Below are 19183 nucleotides of genomic sequence, written 5' to 3' on the forward strand. Positions count from 1 at the left end.
CCATCACCACAACAAAAACAACAATATCTACTACTGCTACTACAACAACAACAACAACAACAACAACAACAACAACTACTACTACTACTACTACTACTACTACTACTACTACTACTACTACTACTACTACTACTACTACTACTACTACTGCTACTACTACTACTACGCATCATTACTTTATCCTCCTCCTCCTTCTCTTCATCATCATCATCATCATCATCATCATTACAATCGTTACTACTACACTCACCCATCCACCTACCCACCACACCCACCCACTCACACACACAAGCATGTAAACAAGAGGAAACATGCGAGCGCTACCTATCCCACTGAGAGCACACACCGTTAAAATGATTTGCACACTTCCACGGCATGTACCAGCGCGCCTCTCAGTGTTTAGCCGCGTCAACATGTGTACCGCGGAGACGAGGCGACGAGGAGACGGGGGAGAAGGGACTCAATCTAGGCGTTGCATTGAAATATAGTGGCTGGCCTACTTGTTGTCCTTGTAAACTCGAGGGAAGGAGGAGGTACGTGTGATTGAGTGAGGTAGGAAGGTGGGACTGTTCATTATATTGGGAAACACTTCTGTGCCTCACTTCCACGGCATTCAAAAGGCTCTAGTTGAAGGGACTCGGATTTGTAAGGGTGTTTTAAAGATTCTGGTGAGAGATTAACAAGATATCTGCATTATTAAGGGGAGAAATACTCTTGAGAATCTGGTTAATCATCTCTGTGGTCTTTGAAAATAATCGTGGTGAGAAAGCACAGCGTTTCTGAATGAGGGCCTTGGAGACTGAAGAGATCTATTAGAATGGCTTAGCTACTCTTGTGTTTCTTGACTTTAGTGTTGCATTGATGAAGGTACCTGTTTATTTGTACCATTTGGCTTCCTCCTCCTCCTTTTTTCCCTTCATCCTCCTCCTCCTCCTCCTCCTCTTTTAGCCTAATAAGGATCTCAAGTTCAGTTGCTGTTTAGACTTCCTTTGTATTCCTTTGTATTCCTCCTCCTCCTCCTCCTCCTTCCTTGTCTCCCTCGTACCTTGAAGCATATCTTCCTCCTCTTCCTTCTCCTCCTCCTGCGGGTCTTCTATTCCTCTGTCTCTTGCTTCCATTAACTCTGGGTCTTTCTCCTTCCTGTTCTACCCTCTGGCTGTTCTGGCGTGTGTGCGTGTGTAGAGAGAGTGAGAGAGAGAGAGAGAGAGAGAGAGAGAGAGAGAGAGAGAGAGAGAGAGAGAGAGAGAGAGAGAGAGAGAGAGAGAGAATAAGAACATAAGAAAATCAGGGAAGTTGCAAGAATCCATCAGGCCTACACGTGACAGTCCTCGCCTGAAACAAACCTACGTATTTCCACCTATCATTCTCATCCATAACTCTGTCTAATCTTCTTTTAAAGCTCCCTAAGCACAAAGGACGAGCAGGATAGCACATTTCCAGTAACTAATCTCTCCAGGGAAATTACTGAGAGTTAAAACACTTCCCCCCTTCTCGCATCACAAAGGACTCGAGACTTAAAGAAACACTGAGAAAGACTGACATTGAATATAGATAATTCCTAAGTGTATTTACCGGAGAGCGGGGTGCGTTTGTCTGTCACTTATGAATATATTGGAGGTAATCTTATTTCTGCCTCATCCTTCACGCGGCGCCAGGTGTGAACGGCTGGAAGGCAAGTGAGGTTCATTAGCTGCTTCACCTCCCCGTGTGTACGTGTGTGTTTGTATGTTCTCGACCTCCTGGTTATGCTTCACTGGAGCTTCATTAACGTGATTTTTCCTTCTTCTACGTCTTTTGTTGGTTTTTATTTAAGTTTTGTGTTATTGGCGTGTTGGTTTCTTATTTTACGTGTTTTCCTGTTTGTGTCCAGTTTCTGTTCTATATTTAACGTGTTGGTGTCTTTTTTTATGTGTTTTTCTTCGTTTTGTATTAAGTTTCTCAGTGAATGGTGTACTGATTTCTTATTTTACGTTTCTTTTCTTCGAGTCTATGTTGTTTTTCTTTCTATAACTTACGTATTGATTTCTTGTCTTACGTCTGTTTTTTTTTTTTGTCCTGTTTGCATTAAATTTTTTTTTCATATAACTGACGTATTAATTTCTCTCATCGCATATTTTTCTCCGTTTATATTCATTTTTTTTTTTAAACTTCCATTTTTGAAGCACTTTACCTCTTCTATTCCTCAGTGCATCCCAATTACCACTCGTCGGGCACACCTGGCACATCACTTCCTAACGTACCTCAAAAAATAAATAAATAAATAAATAAATAAATAATACGAGTTTACCCTCCTCCTCCTCCTCTCCTCGGTGTCACGTCCCGCCTGCCTGCCTGCCTGACTCATTCGTCAAAACATTTACCTAAGTTGCTTCAACCCGTCAGGTGGCAGTCGGCGCTTGATTAATCACTCAGTCAATCAGCTCAATGCCTCCCCCTCTCGGCCCCCCTCGTGTACCGCCTCTGTCCGTCCGTTTGTCTGTCTGTCTGTCTGGCCTCCGCTGGGTTTATCGCGTCGCTCTACAAAACACTCACGTAATGCAGACTGGGATTAGAATGAAAAGGATATTGGCGTGTTTTGTGTGTGTGTGTGTGTGTGTGTGTGTGTGTGTGTGTGTGTGTGTGTGTGTGTGTGTGTGAGTGGGAAGGGGTTTCTCTCTGTCTCTGTCTCTGTCTGTCTCTTTTTCTCTCTGTCTTTTTTTTTTTTCTCTCTCTGTCTATCTCTCACTATTGGAGACTCGATTCTAAACAAACAAGAAAAAAAAATCATACATTTCAGTACTGCAAAACAGCAACTTACCCTCCAATACAACATTACAAACTACAACAAACACACAAGCACAAACGAACATATCATTGAATCACTATAGCTCAAGTCACTCCCCCATCCTACCCATCGCTTCCCTCCCCCGGCACCCAAACAGCCATTTCAGCGCAAAACACGGCCTTAACATGCTACGGAAAGTCTCGCTTCAGCCCGATTAGTGTTCTGGCCGTGAAGTTTAGGGAAAAAAGTCTCGGATTATCCTGGGGGAGTTTTCAAGAGTAATCTGATGAGCTTCTGTCGACTGCAGAGGAAAAAAACGGAAGAGCTCGAGTCGTTGGAACATTAGCGATTATCCGTGAGAGAGAGAGAGAGAGAGAGAGAGAGAGAGAGAGAGAGAGAGAGAGAGAGAGAGAGAGAGAGAGAGAGAGAGAGAGAGAGAGAGAGGAAAGAAGATACCAGAAATTACTTATAGGAGAGGAGTGGAGAGTAAGGGAGAGGGGTGATGACAGACCGAAGGGTGGAGGGGAGTGTAGGTGAGAGGGAGAGCTATGAGAGGAGGGAGAGGGAGAGGGAGAGGGTTCACATCACGTCCTCAATAGGTGCGCCCTGTCTTGCCTGCAACCAATTGAATGGAACGAAATGGATATCCATTGCGTGTTTGTGTGTGTGTGTGTGTGTGTGTGTGTGTGTGTGTGTGTGTGTGTGTGTGTGTGTGGACAGGTGACAGGGAGAGTATGTAAGGGAGAAGAATAATTATCAGTTTTTTTTCTATCTACATATTGTTCTTTCTTGTATATTCACTTCTTGTTGTTTTCTTTATATTTTACACTGAATTATATCCTCTTCATCAAATTTCTGAGGTTGAAAAAAAAAATGCTCTTCGGCTAAATGTTAAGGTTTTACTACCATTTTTAAAAATTTCTGTGTAAAACCCAAGGTTTTACACAGAAAATCCGTTGCTTTTCATCAAATTTCTGAAACAGCCGCGCGGATTTATGACAGAGGCGCGCAGTTTATGATCAAAATGCGTCACTTTTTTCCTCCTTATGACATGTGTCACAGCTAAGACTGCATAGCTACTGCTGTTAGTGTCTAGCTGCTACTATTACTACTGTGTGTGTGTGTGTGTGTGTGTGTGTGTGTGTGTGTGTGTGTGTGTGTTGCCATATCTGGGCACACTGCACTCCCCCACAAATATCTAAGTCTTTTGAACCGCTAATCTCGGAACCCAAACGTCTAGTACTTCACGGCCTTGGAAAAAACAAGCTTAAATCTGCAGCCGCGCCCAGCTGAGGCCACAGAGAGTCGAGAATCTGGAGTTTACACTATCTAAGTCACCCTTATCGCGACCACGAAAGAGAGAGAGAGAGAGAGAGAGAGAGAGAGAGAGAGAGAGAGAGAGAGAGAGAGAGAGAGAGAGAGAGAGAGAGAGAGAGAGAGACCTACCTATCTACCTACCTATCTACCTACCAATATCCCAGCGAACCAAGAAATGCTCAGTCGCCTCTACAAAACTCATTACTTCTTACGCCTGATATGCTACCTAGGTTACTTACTCCTCCTCCTAGTCCTTCTCCTACACCCTCCCTAAGCAATCACTCCCTTGCCTTCCCCACCGCGTCTCGCTTCCATAAACAGCAAGAGCGTGGCCGCAGGGACGCTTAAGCCGCCTGGGGAGAGAGAGTGTTGGTCCTTGTGGGGATTTATGCACAGGGGACGGAAGTTTTTAAGTGGTGGAAACATTTAATAGAAGTTTGGTTGGAATCCGCTCGTCGACACGCTTCCTGCGCTGGTATTTTGCTTTATAATTCTGAAGTAACATGGACGCAGAGATAGGGAGAGGGAGAGGGAGAGAGAGAGGGTGGGAGAGGGTGGGAGTGGAGGGAAGGTACGAAGGTATGGAGGGTTGAAGAGAAAATGGATCGAAGGAGAGGGTTTACAGGGAAGGTAGGAAGTGAAGAGGGAGTGGAGGGTAGAAGGGAGGGAGTGGAAGGAAGGTAAAAAGGATGTTGAAGGATTGAAAGTACTTCGGATCTAGAGAGAGAGAGAGAGAGAGAGAGAGAGAGAGAGAGAGAGAGAGAGAGAGAGAGAGAGAGAGAGAGAGAGAGAGAGAGAGAGAGAGAGAGAGAAAATGTATCACCCAGCCTTAAAAACTCGTGTCTTGTATAGCAGTCTCTTGCCTCCCTGTGTCTCCTTCCCCTACTCCCCTGACATCTTCCCCTCTCCTCCCCTCACTCTCCTCCTCTTGTCTCCTCTCACTTCCTTCACTTTTCTCCCACCTCTCCCTTCCCTCCCTTCTTCCCCTCACCTCCCTCTGTTCCCTCCCCGGCCTCACAGCATCACCAGGCCTCACCACTCGCTTCCTCTGTGCATTATTCACATGTTTATTTTCTGTAATCCAGGATGATCTTCGTTTAACGCTCTGGCTTTAGAATTCAACTTATAATTAATCTTTCCCTCTTTTTTTTATTTCTTCCAGACAGTGACGTGAATGTTAGACTTTTTGTTTTATCTTGTTCTAATTTATCATGTATAAGATTTTGTTTTGATATTTATAAAGCACTTTTTTTTAATGTTATGCATAGTCTAGAGGTGTTTGTCCTGGGAGTGTTATGAATTTATGGGAGTGGATTATTTTATCACTGTAAATAGCCTCACTTATCTGGCTGACAGGGCTGAGTCAACAGGGAGCCTTAAGGGAAGACTCGACAGCATTATGGATAGCAATAATACATCGGCATAGGTGTAACAGCGGTCAGAAGTCAGTGAATATGCCGTAGACAAATTTATAGATAAGGATGGTGAGTGGTAATAGGCAGGCATGGTTCATACAGGGACTACCTCTTGTAGATCTGACGACTTCTTGCAGCTTCCCTTATTTTCTGATGTTCTTATGTTCCTAATCGCTTTATACTCAACATTTTTCCTCAGTGCTAAGTCCCCTAATCTGTTAATCTTCTTACAAGCTTGACAACTCAACTGAGAGATTATAAGAGGAGGATTTAAGACTGATGAAAAATGCTAAATATATTCAAAGTGTCAAAGATAACTGAATTTCTGGCTCTGACTGCACGAGTGTGTTGTGAAGGGACTGCTACGTGAATCCTTACTGACTTACTGTGGCTTATGTTCTTGTTCTCATTATCACGAATATAGAGGAGACATGGTACTTACACCTCAATTATCATCCAGACACTGTGGTAATGTATTCTTTTGTTATCATTAAAGGACTGCCACGTATATCCTTGCTGACTTATCGTGGCTTCCCTTATGAGCTCTTATTACCACGAGTATAAAGGAGACGTTGTTCACATGTCAATTACAAAGATGGTGTTAATATTCTCCTTTTGTTATTAAGCTCCCTTTTATTTTGCACACGCCATGTACCATTATCACCTCTCTTTCCCCCCTCCTCTTCCTCTTCCTCCTCCTCCTCCTCTTCCCCGTGCTCTTCCCCATCTACAAGGTCTCAGGAGCACTCGGCGTCTCACTCAGTATTCATGAGTCCTCACCTGCCTCCTGTCTCATGCTGTGCACATTATTCACGACATCTCACTCACTCGCAACCCAAAGGAATTCATCCCTACCTCTCCTGCTGTCCTCTTCCTCTTCTTCTGCCTCCTCCTTCCCCTCTTCTTCTGCTTCCTCCTTCCTCCTGCTGTCCCCCTTCCTCCTCTTCCTGCTGCTGTCACCTTCCTCCACCTCCTCCTCCTCCTCCTCCTTTCGACTCCTTGAATTATTAGCTCTTTTGGTGTCCCTTTTGTGTGTGTGTGTGTGTGTGTGTGTGTGTGTGTGTGTGTGTGTGTGTGTGTGTGTGTGTGTGTGTGAGTCTGTGTGGGTTGGGTTCTAATGAATCATATTAACTTGATGTTGTGTCAGATTAGATTATATTAGGCCTGATCAGATTGCATTAGGAAACTCATGTTAAAATTATTATGATGTATCTGTTTTGTTATATTAGGTTCAGTCAGATTTGTTAGAGTAGGTTAGGTTAGTTAAGATTAAGCTAGGTTAGGTATGATTATGTTAGGTTAAGTTACATTAGGTTGGATTACGTGAGGTTAAGTTAGGTTACGTTAGCATAGGTTAGATTACGTTAAATTACGTTAGGTGAGCTTACGTGAGGTTGGGTTAGGTTAGGTTAGACTAAATCAGGTTAGGCTACGTCGATTCAGATTATGTTAGGTTAGGATAGGAGAGGTTAGGTTAGGCAAGGTAATGTTAGGGTAGGATAGGAGAGGTTAGGTTAGGCAAGGTTATGTTAGGGTAGGATAGGAGAGGTTAGGTTAGGCAAGGTTATGTTAGGGTAGCCTAGATCAGGAGACTCGCTCGTGTCTTGAGAGAGAGAGAGAGAGAGAGAGAGAGAGAGAGAGAGAGAGAGAGAGAGAGAGAGAGAGAGAGAGAGAGAGAGAGAGAGTCGAGGGTCTTGTTGTTTCTGTTTGTTCACTCCCGAGTCTTAATGAGCAGGATATGACCTGGATGTGCTAAGTTGTCCTGCCACATTAGGTCTCCCTCCCTCCCTCCCTCTCTCTCTAGGGTGGCGATCAATACGCCCACACCCGAGAGAGAGAGAGAGAGAGAGAGAGAGAGAGAGAGAGAGAGAGAGAGAGAGAGAGAGAGAGAGAGAGAGAGAGAGAGAGAGAGAGAGAGAGAGAGGAAAAAGGCAAACAGAAACAGACAAGAAAACACACACACACACACACACACACACACACACACACACACACACACACACACACACACACACACACACACACACACACACACACACATACGACACACACACACACACACACACACACACACACACACACACACACACACACACACACACACACACACACACACACACACATACGACACACAGACCCAAACACACACACACAAACAAAGACCCAGAGAGAGAGAGAGAAAAAAAAGAAAGAGAGAGAGAGAAAAGACGAAAAAAGACACCAGAAAAATTACAGAGAGAGAGAAAAAAAAACGATCCATAACTCCAGCTTAAGCCTTACTAACCACGCCACTAGACCCCCAGCACAGTAAGCTTTCCCCGGCAAGCGTTCACTGTGATGAGCCTCGTAACCGGAATAAAGCAGCCTGATTAATTAGAGTTCAGGTAAAGAGCAGGTAAGAAGACCCCACGACCTAGCCATTGTGACTGACAGAAAAAAAGAGAGAGGGAGAGAACCGTAATGAAACAGAAAAAGAAATGTCTCCAATTAATGTTCAAATCCAGTCAAGGAGGAGGAGGAGGAGGAGGACGAGGAGTTGTGGTGGTGGTGGTGGTGGTGGTGGTGGTGGTGATGATGATGAAGAGAAGGATTAGGAGGAGGAGGATATGCTTAGTATGTGTGTGTGTGTGTGTGTGTGTGTGTGTGTGTGTGTGTGTGTGTGTGTGTGTGTGTGATTATTAACTTTTTTAATGAAGATCGAGACAGACATAGAGAAATAAACACAGAAAAACAGACAGAGAAACACAGGCACAGATAGAAGACACACAGACGCAGATAGAAGCAAAATTGAGAGACAAAGAGACAGTTAGATTCACGAGAAGAAACAGAAAGACGTGTCCTCGCCTCCACTTCCCCGCAGGACACACGCAGGGGGAACGCCTTCTAATATTGACGCGCGCATAGAGCTGAAGGTTGTTAATGGCGCCCTAATGACAGATGCAGCAGGCTTTTAAAACACGCCTCGACTCTGCAGGGAGGAAGTGTCATTTTATTTTGTTGAGACGCGAACCTTTGTGAGTCTAGAGTTAATGGTGTCTCGTGAATTTTGTCTGAATGTTGTGTTGGTTCATTTATTTTCGTTCACTATAGCCTCGACCTCCGCCACCACCACCACCACCACCAGTTATGTTTTATTTTGTATTTTAGGTAATTTGATTTTCTTTAGATAGTTATTTTAGTTATTTTGTATTACGCATTTTTTTTTTTTAGGTTATTTAGGTGAATTAAGTACTTTTAGGTATTTCATTAAGATTCAGGTAATTTTCAACCGTTTCCGTGCAATGTTATTCTATTTCTTTGTCTGTCATGCCTACACAACATTATTTCAAGCAGCAGTAGTGGTGATGCTGGTGGTGGTGGTGGTGGCGGTGATGGTGGTGGTGGTGGTGGTGGTGGTGGTCAAGGTGGAATTATTACATCCGAGGCATTTCGTTCTTCCGCAGCACTCTTAGGTCCAATTAGTCCGGCTTGGTATGATTTTACTTAGTTTCTTAAAGATTTAATATTATTTTCATCATGGTTCTTGCGAGGGACTTGATGTGAGTGAAAAAAATATAAACTTAATCATCTTTTCTCTTATTCGTTATATTCGTTGTAAAAAAAAAACCCACTTAATATGCAAATGAAACGACTGGTTATTCAATATGTCCTTTATATTAATTTTTTTTTCTGATATTACAAAAAAAAGGAAACAGAAAACGGGGCAAGGAAAATATAGCAAGACTGAAAAAAAAAACTCACAATTCGGCAATAATTTGAATATTGTAAATGTATTGTAAAGGTTTGAAGAGTCCTGATTCCTGCTTAGTTTCGATATTACAAAACTCCAATACCTGCACTGCTCTCCAACACACGCAAGGGAGGAGAACCAGTGGATGCAAAGTGTGTATTGATGTGTGCACCAGGAATGCATACGACAATAAAGTGAGGTGGGATGAAATGCGTACGGTTGAAATATATTAAAAAAAATAATAATAATAAAAAATAAAAAATAAGAAGTCTGGTGTATTAAAAATTCTCTCTCTCTCTCTCTCTCTCTCTCTCTCTCTCTCTCTCTCTCTCTCTCTCTCTCTCTCTCTCTCTCTCTCTCTCTCTCTCTCTCTCTCTCTCTCTCTCTCTCTCTCTCTCTCTCTCTCTCTCTCTCTCTCTCGAGTTTACAAGTGAAGGAAAATGAAGAAATTAAAGTTATAGCTAAACTTTTGCATTAAAGAGATGAGCTGAACATGCAAGAGAATGTAGAACAAGTTTTAGGCAGAGAGGAGTAAGAGGAGGATAAGGAGGAAGAGGAGGAGGAGGAAGAGGAGGAGGAACAGGAGGAGGAGCAGGCTAAAGGAAGACAGAGATGCAGATGTAATGTTTCAGACTCAGACAGACAGACGGACAGGTAAACAGCGAGACAGCAAAGTGAAATGAAAGAAGTATTGCCAATTTCAAATGAATGCGCTTAAATTTTTCACTGCTCGATGATTCCTTCCTAAATCACTTGCAACTATTTAGATACCTGTTCATCCACTACCTTCTTAAATTGTACTGTGACTTGCATAATACAAACTTAACCTACTGTCTCTCCTTCCGTGTGTCAGTGCAATCTGTTTAGACTTGTTTATGCAATGGTATCTTAAATAGTTCCTTAGCGTTATTACGGCCCTCGTACCTGCCTCGCCAACCACTGATCTCTCCAACTAACCATCGGCTTCGAACACCACCTAGATCACACCCCGACAGTATCATAAGGACGAAGCTTTAGAAACACGTCTGGACTCGCGTCTCGATCGGGCTAACTGAGCTGAATACTGACTTCCACCTCCTCATCTCGTCAGTCTCACTCGCTTCTCGCATCTGGAATCATCCTCCCTCCTGCTGTATGGATTCTGCATGGACACAACACTCGCACACAAACACACACACTCACTCTTCATTACGTACACGCCTGAGCTTATATTTGTGTTGTATTTTGGGTATATATTTATTTTCCTTTATTGATTTTTATTTGGTACTTGTTATATTCCTTTTAGTTGCTTATTAATTTTGTTTCGTCACCTTCCTGTATTCCTTATTAGCTTGTATATGTTGACTGTACATACTTATTTGAATCCAAGCAGGATCTTCGTGACCTAGATGAGTTGCACGCGCTATGCCCGCTTCAGGTAGTGGATATTTAGTTTATTAATGATTGTAAGTTTTATTTCATACTCGTTTTGGTACCTTATGCTACAGGGAAGAGTACAACACACCCTAGTCACCCAACATCTACCCGTACTTGTGACAGCGTATATAATATCAAACTAATCTCCTATTCTATGTTTGTCTGTCTGTCTGTCTGTCTCTGTCTCTTCTGTCTCTCTGTCTCTTCTGTCTCTTCTGTCTCTCTGTCTCTGTCTCTGTCTCTCTCTCTCTCTCTCTCTCTCTCTCTCTCTCTCTCTCTCTCTCTCTCTCTCTCTCTCTCTCTCTCTCTCTCTCTCTCTCTCTCTCTCTCTCTCTCTCTCTCTCTCTCTCTCTCTCTCTCTCTCTCTCTCTCTCTCTCTCTCTCTCTCTCTCTCTCTCTCTCTCTACGGCTATTATACATTTACACCAGACTTTCTGCACCGCATTATTTCTTCTCTCTTCTTTATAATTCACTTGTCTCTCTAACACATTCACTTTATCCTGCACTTCTTTCTTTCTTTCCGTCCTGCTGTGCTATTTCTCCTCCTCCTCTTCTTCCTCTTCCTCCTCCTCTTCCTCTTCCCAACACCTCCAACACACCAGGGCGCAGCTATTTTCACCACCTAATGACTTTTTATTGTAACGTGTGTGGCCTTCTCCGTCCTCTTAATGACCTACTCTCCCTCTCTCTTTCCCTCTCCCTCTCTCTCTCTCCCTCCCTCTCTCTCTCCTACCTCTCCCCTACCTCTCCCATGTCTCCCTCTTTCCTCCCCTTAAAGGGCTTTTTTTTCTTCTTCTTCTCTCTCTCTCTCTCTCTCTCTCTCTCTCTCTCTCTCTCTCTCTCTCTCTCTCTCTCTCTCTCTCTCTCTCTCTCTCTCTCTCTCTCTCTCTCTCTCTCTCTCTCTCTCTCTCTCTCTCTCTCTCTCTCTCTCTCTCTCTCTCTCTCTCTCTCTCTCTCTCTCTCTCTCTCTCTCTCTCACGCAGACCAGGCCACAGAAGCAGGAATGGGAACCTGGCTGATTATCTCTGTGGCTTTTGAAAGTATTCCTTATAGAGACCAAACTACGTGAAGTCTTCTAAAGGCGACACTTGAAAAAAAATCTAGGCGTTTTCATTATAGCGAAGCCCATTCAGAGTGACGCTACCTTTCCTACACTAACACTACCATGGCTGCGTGAAGTCGTCTGAAGGTGACTCGCCAACCACTCGAGGAAAGCGCGCCCCTGCCATGGCCACAGCGGGTATCTCCTCAAGTCTGTGCCACCGCCACTGACAAGCCAGGATCGCGGGGGATTATCATGAATGGCGGGCTCTTGCGGGAAAACGGAAAGTGCTTCGTCTCCACAAAATTCATGAAAGACGCGGGTTTTCCTTGATTCCCTCGAGGATTTCACTTGATAGGCCAAACTCCATTGCCCTTCCACTTCAGACACTTAGCGAGGGCAGGGCAAAAGTGGACGAGGGTGATGCGTCGTGTAAAACCTCTCCTCACATTCTCATTTGTTTCAGCGACTTATCTTGGGTGTATTCAATAGGATCCAGGAGTTATTGATGTTCCCAGAGACGTTTCCGTGACCTTAGTGATATTTTTATAGTTTCTTAATCTTGAACACTTTTTTTACGGGCTATAGATGATTTGAAAGGGGTTTCTCTTAATTGTAGTGGTAGTTTAATAAGGATTCTCTTTGGACAATAAGAAAGGCACACATAGAAGCCCAATTGGAGCTCAGACTGTATATTTTTCACCTTGTGGTACTATTCTGTCCAGCTTACTAATGAAAGAGTTAACCAGTATCCCCTTTCACTGCTTACCGCTGGAGTTCTGTCTGTCTCCGCCGCTTTTCCACCTTCTGGTACTATTCTGCCCTCCTGACTAATGCAAGAGTTAAAATAGTATCTTCATTCTTTCATCCCCTTCACTAATAAACTCAGGAGCGCTTTTCCACCTTCTAGTACTATTCTGGCCTCTTGACTATTGCAAGAGTTTAATAGTATCTTTATTCTTTCACCCCCTTCAATAGTAAACTCGAACTCTCTGAAAACAAGTCGCGTATTAATCTCTTTGCCTAACAAATATGTAAACCATCATGACCACGGTAATATATGAGTAATGTACGAGCAATATGCATGATATCCCCCTCCCAGAGTTAGCTGGTGGCTTTGACCACACCGAGAGCAAATAAAGTAGTTTTGTATTCTTCCCCGGCAGCTGAAGGTCTGAGGAGCAGCCCATCCAATATTAGTCACTCGTGGGAAGAAACGGCTAATGTCATACAAAGGACCCCTGGAGCATGCAGCGCACACCTGACAGCTGCAAAGGTCAGTCACAGGTGCAGGTACACACACACACACACACACACACACACACACACACACACACACACACACACACACACACACACACACACACACACACACACACACACACACACACACACACACACACACACACACACACACACAGTAAATACGATAAGCAATTGTATGTAGATTAGGTATTATAAGTAAAACAACATAGTCATAAAAAAGAAACGAATTACTATTTCTACTACTACTATTACTAGCACTACTACTATTACTACTACTATTACTACTAGCACAATCATTACTACTTCTACTACTGCTACTACTACCATTATTACTGCTACTACCACCACTGCCTCCTCCGTCCCGCCGCAAGTTCCAAACGGCAGCATTAGCATTGCAAATCGTCTAATTAGCATGCGAGGGGAATTTCTTGGGATTATGAGTCAACGAAAAATCGTAAGAGGCTGTCTGACTCCCCTCGCCTCCTCCTCCTCCTCCTCCTCCTTCTCCCAGCGACCACGCCTCCCACCATGGCTGTTCTCTCCGCTCCCTTCCTTCCATTCCTTCTGTTTGTACCCTCTGCACTCGCTCCCACTCCTTTTTGCCTCCACTCGCGGTAGTATCAGTGTAGCGAGACTAGCAAGTAAGAATATAGCGGTAATTTTGATTAATGTAGCGCTAAACTCCTCTATTTGGCAGATCAAGCTCGTAATGTGTATAAGGATCTCACACTCCTTAGTTTAGCACTTTATGATGGAATTATGAGGAGCTGTGACTGTTTCCTGCCACGCCACACGCACTAGTACACACGCAATGTAGGAAATCAACGCAGGATTTAGCCAGATGTTACGTAACCGAAGTTGAAATGGGAAAATGCGTGTAGTGTAGTGTAGTGTACAAAACGCATCCTCTGTTTTTGTAGTTTTGTTTAAAAAAAATGAAAAAAAAAATTGAGGTTTATGTTATGGCGTGTGTTTGCTTTAGAAATTGCCTTTGTTTTTTTTTTTTTGGTTATGAAAGAATGTAACGAAATAACAGGATTTTTTTTTAGCATTCGAGTGGTTACTGTACTGCTCGTACACACACACACACACACACACACACACACACACACACACACACACACACACACACACACACACACACACACACACACACACACACACACACACACACACACACACACACACACACGCATCACCACCACCACCTCCTCTATCACATGCAAAACTAACCCACTTCCTTACCGAGAGAATCTATCATAATGAAACTCACATCTTCCTCCGCCCTTAATGAATAATTCCACTTGACTGTGATGAAGAGGCTGCTTCCCAAAGACTTCCACCCACCCTGCTCCTGCCCCGCCCCGTCCCTGCCCCGCTCCGCCCCTGCCCCGCCCCGCTATAGCCTCGGACTGAGCACCGTGTCCCTGCTTGCCGTTCTAAATAACCTCACACTAATTGAATTGCCTCGTCAGTCCAATGTTCGCCCCAAAAATTTAGTGCTTTAATATTCGCTATATCCCGAGTTGGTAATAATGGACAGCCGTGTCCTTTATGAAGACTATTACTTGCTCGGATAAAATATGTTGTGAACTGTTCCGCGTGAGTCAGGGAGAGGCGCTGCTGGCTTCTGAGGGCGCGGCAGTGCTGGGGTCCTGTGTGTGTTTGTGTGTGTGTGTGTGTACTCTTATCCGTACATATTCCAGCAGCCCAGGACTCGTTCAAGACCTGTCCATACTCTACACGTGATAGAGAGGCATAAGGTAGCAAAATATTAGATGTAAACACAGCAAACTTTTATATTTTTCCTCCGTACGTAAAGATTTCCTATAATTTCCGACATTTTTCTCTTTTGGTAAACATTTTGTGTGTATACGAGAACATTCCTCCTCTCCCTGAGCTTCTTAAGATAGTGAAATGTCTGTTGTAAATCCCGTAGACTTTCACGCTCCGTACACAAAGAATTCCACCAACGGAGTTTTATCATCTCCGACACCTTCCCTTTTGTGAGATTAGTGACGCTTGTATACCCACTCTACCTCTCCCCGAGCTGCTTAAACGCGTGAAATTATAGTTGTATATCCTGCAGACTTCTGTAAATCTCTTCCGTACATTGAGACTTCCAAATAGCAATAAGGACATAATTTTAAGACTCAAGGTATGATTTTCTGCAATATCTTTAAGCTCCTTCACCTTTCTTCCTTAATATCTGTCTAGTCTTGTCTGTTTTCTTTCTCCTCTTCCTGCTCTTACCACCCGTTTCGTTGAATTTCTTTCTGCTTTCCTTCCTTCTCCTCCCGTCCATCTATCCTTTCTCCTAGCTCCTCTTCCTCCCTGTCCTTCAGTCCTCTTTTCTTTTTTCTTGCTCCTGTCCATTCTCCTTTTTCTTCATTACTCTTACCCTTCACTTTTTTTTTACAGCTTTTTTCTTTTACTCTCCTTTTTTCCCGTTTTTCTCGTTACTACTATTCCTTCCCATTTCGCTTTCCGATACTCTGACCCTTCAACTCTTTGCTCTTTCTTTCTTTCGCCTTCTTCTGTTATCCTTTCTCTATTCCTTCTCGCTCTTCTTTCTCTCCCGTTCCTCTTGCTCCGTTCTTCCCTCCCCTCTCGCTGCCCTCCATTCCTTCCCACCCCTCGTCTTTATCCTCTTTCTTTCCGCTGTTCTTTCTTTCCGCGTCCCTCTCCCGTTCCTCCTACTCCTTTCTTCCCTCCCTTCTCGCTGCTCTCCATTCCTTTCCACCCCTTGGCTTTATCCTCATTCCTTCCGCTGTTCTCCATCCTTCCCGCGCCCCTCTCCCCTTTTCTCCCCGTTCTCCTCTCGTCCAGCCACAGTCCGGCAAGGTTGTGATATCAGTAATACAGATGAAGGCACCGTCTGCCCTCATCAGGCCTAAGGAGTGAGGCAGAGAGAATTTTTTTTTTTCCTCCCGTCTATTTCTGTGGTGTGGTCTGCGAGAGAGAGATAGAGGGGGGGAGGGGAAGGGGAAAGGGGGCCAGTGAAGTTGTAAGTGAAGTTAAGTTATAAAAAGCGATGGTGAAGTTGCTATTATTAGTTTATCAGTTTTCTCTCGTGCTTTCATTCGCTCAGTAACTTAATCAACGCTATCCCATTAACTATACATATTGCATTAGCTACGTACTCCACTCCATTCTATTTTATCATTCTATTTTATCTCTCTCTCTCTCTCTCTCTCTCTCTCTCTCTCTCTCTCTCTCTCTCTTGGTATTTATTCGTTGCGTCCCATTCATCTGATCCCATATTCCCATTTCTTCATTCTTTTCTCTTATTCCTTATTTTCAACCCTTTTATTTGCTTCATTCCATATCTGTTCCTTCTATAATTCATTCCTTCTTCTCTCTTCCATCCTTCTTTTCCTTGCCTTTTATTACATGTCATTTATTCCATATCCCTATTTCTTTCATCGTTCGTCTTTTCTCTCTTTCTCCTTTCCATCTTTTCTTGCCTCCATCTTTCCATTCATCCCTATTCCTTCTACCATTCCTCCCTCTTCCTTTCTCGTGTGTTTCCCTTTTATTCCATTTCATATCTTTCATCCTTTCTCCCATCTCTTCTTCCTTACCTCTTTCCCTTTCATTCTACAACATACCCTTATTGCTTCCCTTCTTCCTCTTCTCTCTCCCTTCCTTCTTTCCTTCTGTCTATTCTTTGCACCTGCTACACTCTATTCTATCCCTTCTTCCCTCTTTTCTTCCTTCTTTACGTTACCTCTGTTGCATTCCCTATCCTTTACACCCTTCATTCTTTCCCTTGTCTCTGTAAAACCCCATTTATTCTCCCATTCATTCTATATCCCCATTCCATCACTTTCCCCCCTTCCGTCCGTCTGTCCCTTGCTTTTCCCTGCCTCGATTTGAAGTTTACATTTTTCCCTCTCCTCTCCAAGCCCGTTCTGTTTTGGTAGGTCCCTTGCGTCCCTTCGTCTATTTCCTCCCTTCTTTTTATCCCCGCGCCCTCCCCACCCGAGGCGAGGGGACACAATGGGCCGAGGGCAAGCCTGTACGACGATAATTAAATACTACTCAATAAGCTGACGGTGAGAGAGAGAGGGAGAGAGGGTGAGGGACAGAGGGAGAGGGAGTGGTGCATCATGAGGAGAGAAAGAGAATAAGAAAGAGATGAGGGATGAGGGTGATAATGAAGGGAAGTAGGGATAAGAGGAAGAGGAAGACGAAGAGTGCTGTTCATGAAGGGAAAATTAGAAGGAAGAGAAACAGCAGATAATACTGATAAAGAAGAAGGGAAGTAAGAAAAAAAGACGATGAGAAGAAGAAGGAATAAGAAGGAAGCAAGGGAGAACGAAAGCAAGGAGACGCTGATAAAGAGAAAGTAGTGACAAGCGGATGAAGATTAGGAGAAGGGGAAGGAAGTAAGGAAGGAAGGAAGGAAGGAAGGAAGGAATGATTAACAGCAGCAAGAAGTTGAGGGAAGATGGTAAGTGAGGAATAATGCGATCGCAGGAGATGAGTGAAGAGGGAGTGAAAGAGAATACGTGATAATGATGCGAAGAGGAGGAGGAGGAGGAGGAATAAGAGGATGAAGAGTGTCCTAGGAGATTCTAATGTGAAAGAAAGTTTTATATGAGGATGAAAATAATGATGAGAGAGAGAGAGAGAGAGAGAGAGAGAGAGAGAGAGAGAGAGAGAGAGAGATTACAGGTATGAAACAATTAACACTCAAACAATCCCATTAGAAGCACCAGTAACAACATTACCAGTAACAGCCAAAAATACTTAAACCCGGTACTATAACAAGCTATGACTCCCTGTGATGACCTGGGTTGAGTTGATGGGGTGACTAACGATGCCTCGCGGGTCATTACAGCCATCATGGAGGTCACGGGCGATAACGAGGGGGGTCATCTGTCTGTCAAGGATCGTTAGGGTCATGAGCGGAGCGGCAGCTGGCACACCCGCTGGGAAAAACTTGGGTAATGCTCCTGCTGGCCCTTCCAGCTGGTGCCTCGGGGAACGGAAGAAAAGGAGGAGGACTGAGGACGAGGAGAATAGGTCAGAGGGGAGATTGAGGAGAGAAGGTAGAGAGAGACGGGGATGAGAGGAGAGAATGGTTTGGGAATAGGGGGGAGAATAAGAGGAAGGAGGAAAACAGGACAAGGTGGAAAGTAAAAAGGAGGGGAGAAGAGGGAGGAAAATAAGTTAAATGAGAGGATAAGTAAGAGAAAAGGGAGGGAGAATTACTTGGGAGAAGGGGGAGGATAAAGACTGGGCAAAGTGAAGAGCAAGAAGGAAGAACAAGGAGGAGAATAGGTCAGAGAGGAGAGAAGGTACTAGATATAAAGAGCTGTGTTGGGAATAACGAGGAGGAGGAGGAGGAGAAGGACAGGACGAAGTGCAGGGGCGAAGGATGAAGGGAATAGGTCATAGGGGAGAGAGGTGGACGTGAAGCGAGGACTGTGTTGGGAATAGGGAGAAGGAAGAGGTGGAGAAGACAAAGTGGAGGGGCGAAGGAAAGGAATAGGCCAGAGGGGATTGTAAAAAGACAAGGGAAAGAGAGAGTCTGTGAGGAGAGAACGGTGTTGGGAATAGGGAGGAGGAGGAGGAGGACAGGAGAAAGTGGATGGTAAGAAGAAGAAGGAGGAGGAGGAGAGAAGAAGGAAGGTGTAGAACGAAGGAAAGAAGCGGAGGAGGAGAAAGTGGATGGTAAGGAGGAGAGGAGAGGAAAAGGAAGGAAGTGTAGAACGAAGGAAAGAAGCGGAGGAGGAGGAAAACTAGCACTAGACTAACAAAAAAACATCGATACCGTAACAAAAAAAAAAAAAAACGCTGATATTTGAGAATACATACCTTCATCATGTTTCCCAGGCCAAGTCACGCTCCCCTTGTGTCTGGCCAGAGCTGCGGCCTCCTCCCCTCTGTTCGCCCTGAGCTGCTGCGGCACAAGTTGGTGTAATCACGTGCATAGCGAGTGTTCCGGTACCGCGTTCCTTGGTGGGGTGTTGCATCGAGGCACGTGGGAAGAACAGCGAGAGTCAGTGATGGATACCGGAACTGAAACCAACAGAAGCTAGTCACCAACGTATTATGGAAATCTTTCGGGGTCTTATTTTTACTTTTAAATAGGCGTTAGTGGACGTTGGAGTTTTCAAAGGTGTTTTTTTTATGGTTCTAGTTATGTTTTGACAATGAATATATGAAACACTTACCAGAACATGACGCATTACCTCTGCAGCCCTCAAAAATAGTCACGAGGG

The 19183-nt window shown here is 44.1% G+C and overlaps 1 long non-coding RNA gene across 1 annotated transcript in view; it reads left to right on the top strand.

Moving 5' to 3' along the window:
• The window catches only part of LOC135109301 (uncharacterized), a 32815-nt gene that overhangs the window by 7455 nt on the left and 6177 nt on the right, over nucleotides 1–19183 (top strand). Inside the window, exon 3 of the long non-coding RNA XR_010272652.1 lies at nucleotides 12851–12960. This is a non-coding gene — a long non-coding RNA (uncharacterized LOC135109301). The remainder of the gene's footprint in view (nucleotides 1–12850; nucleotides 12961–19183) is intronic.

The sequence above is a fragment of the Scylla paramamosain genome, chromosome 18 (genome assembly GCF_035594125.1).
Source record: "Scylla paramamosain isolate STU-SP2022 chromosome 18, ASM3559412v1, whole genome shotgun sequence".
Taxonomy (NCBI): Eukaryota; Metazoa; Arthropoda; class Malacostraca; order Decapoda; family Portunidae; genus Scylla; species Scylla paramamosain.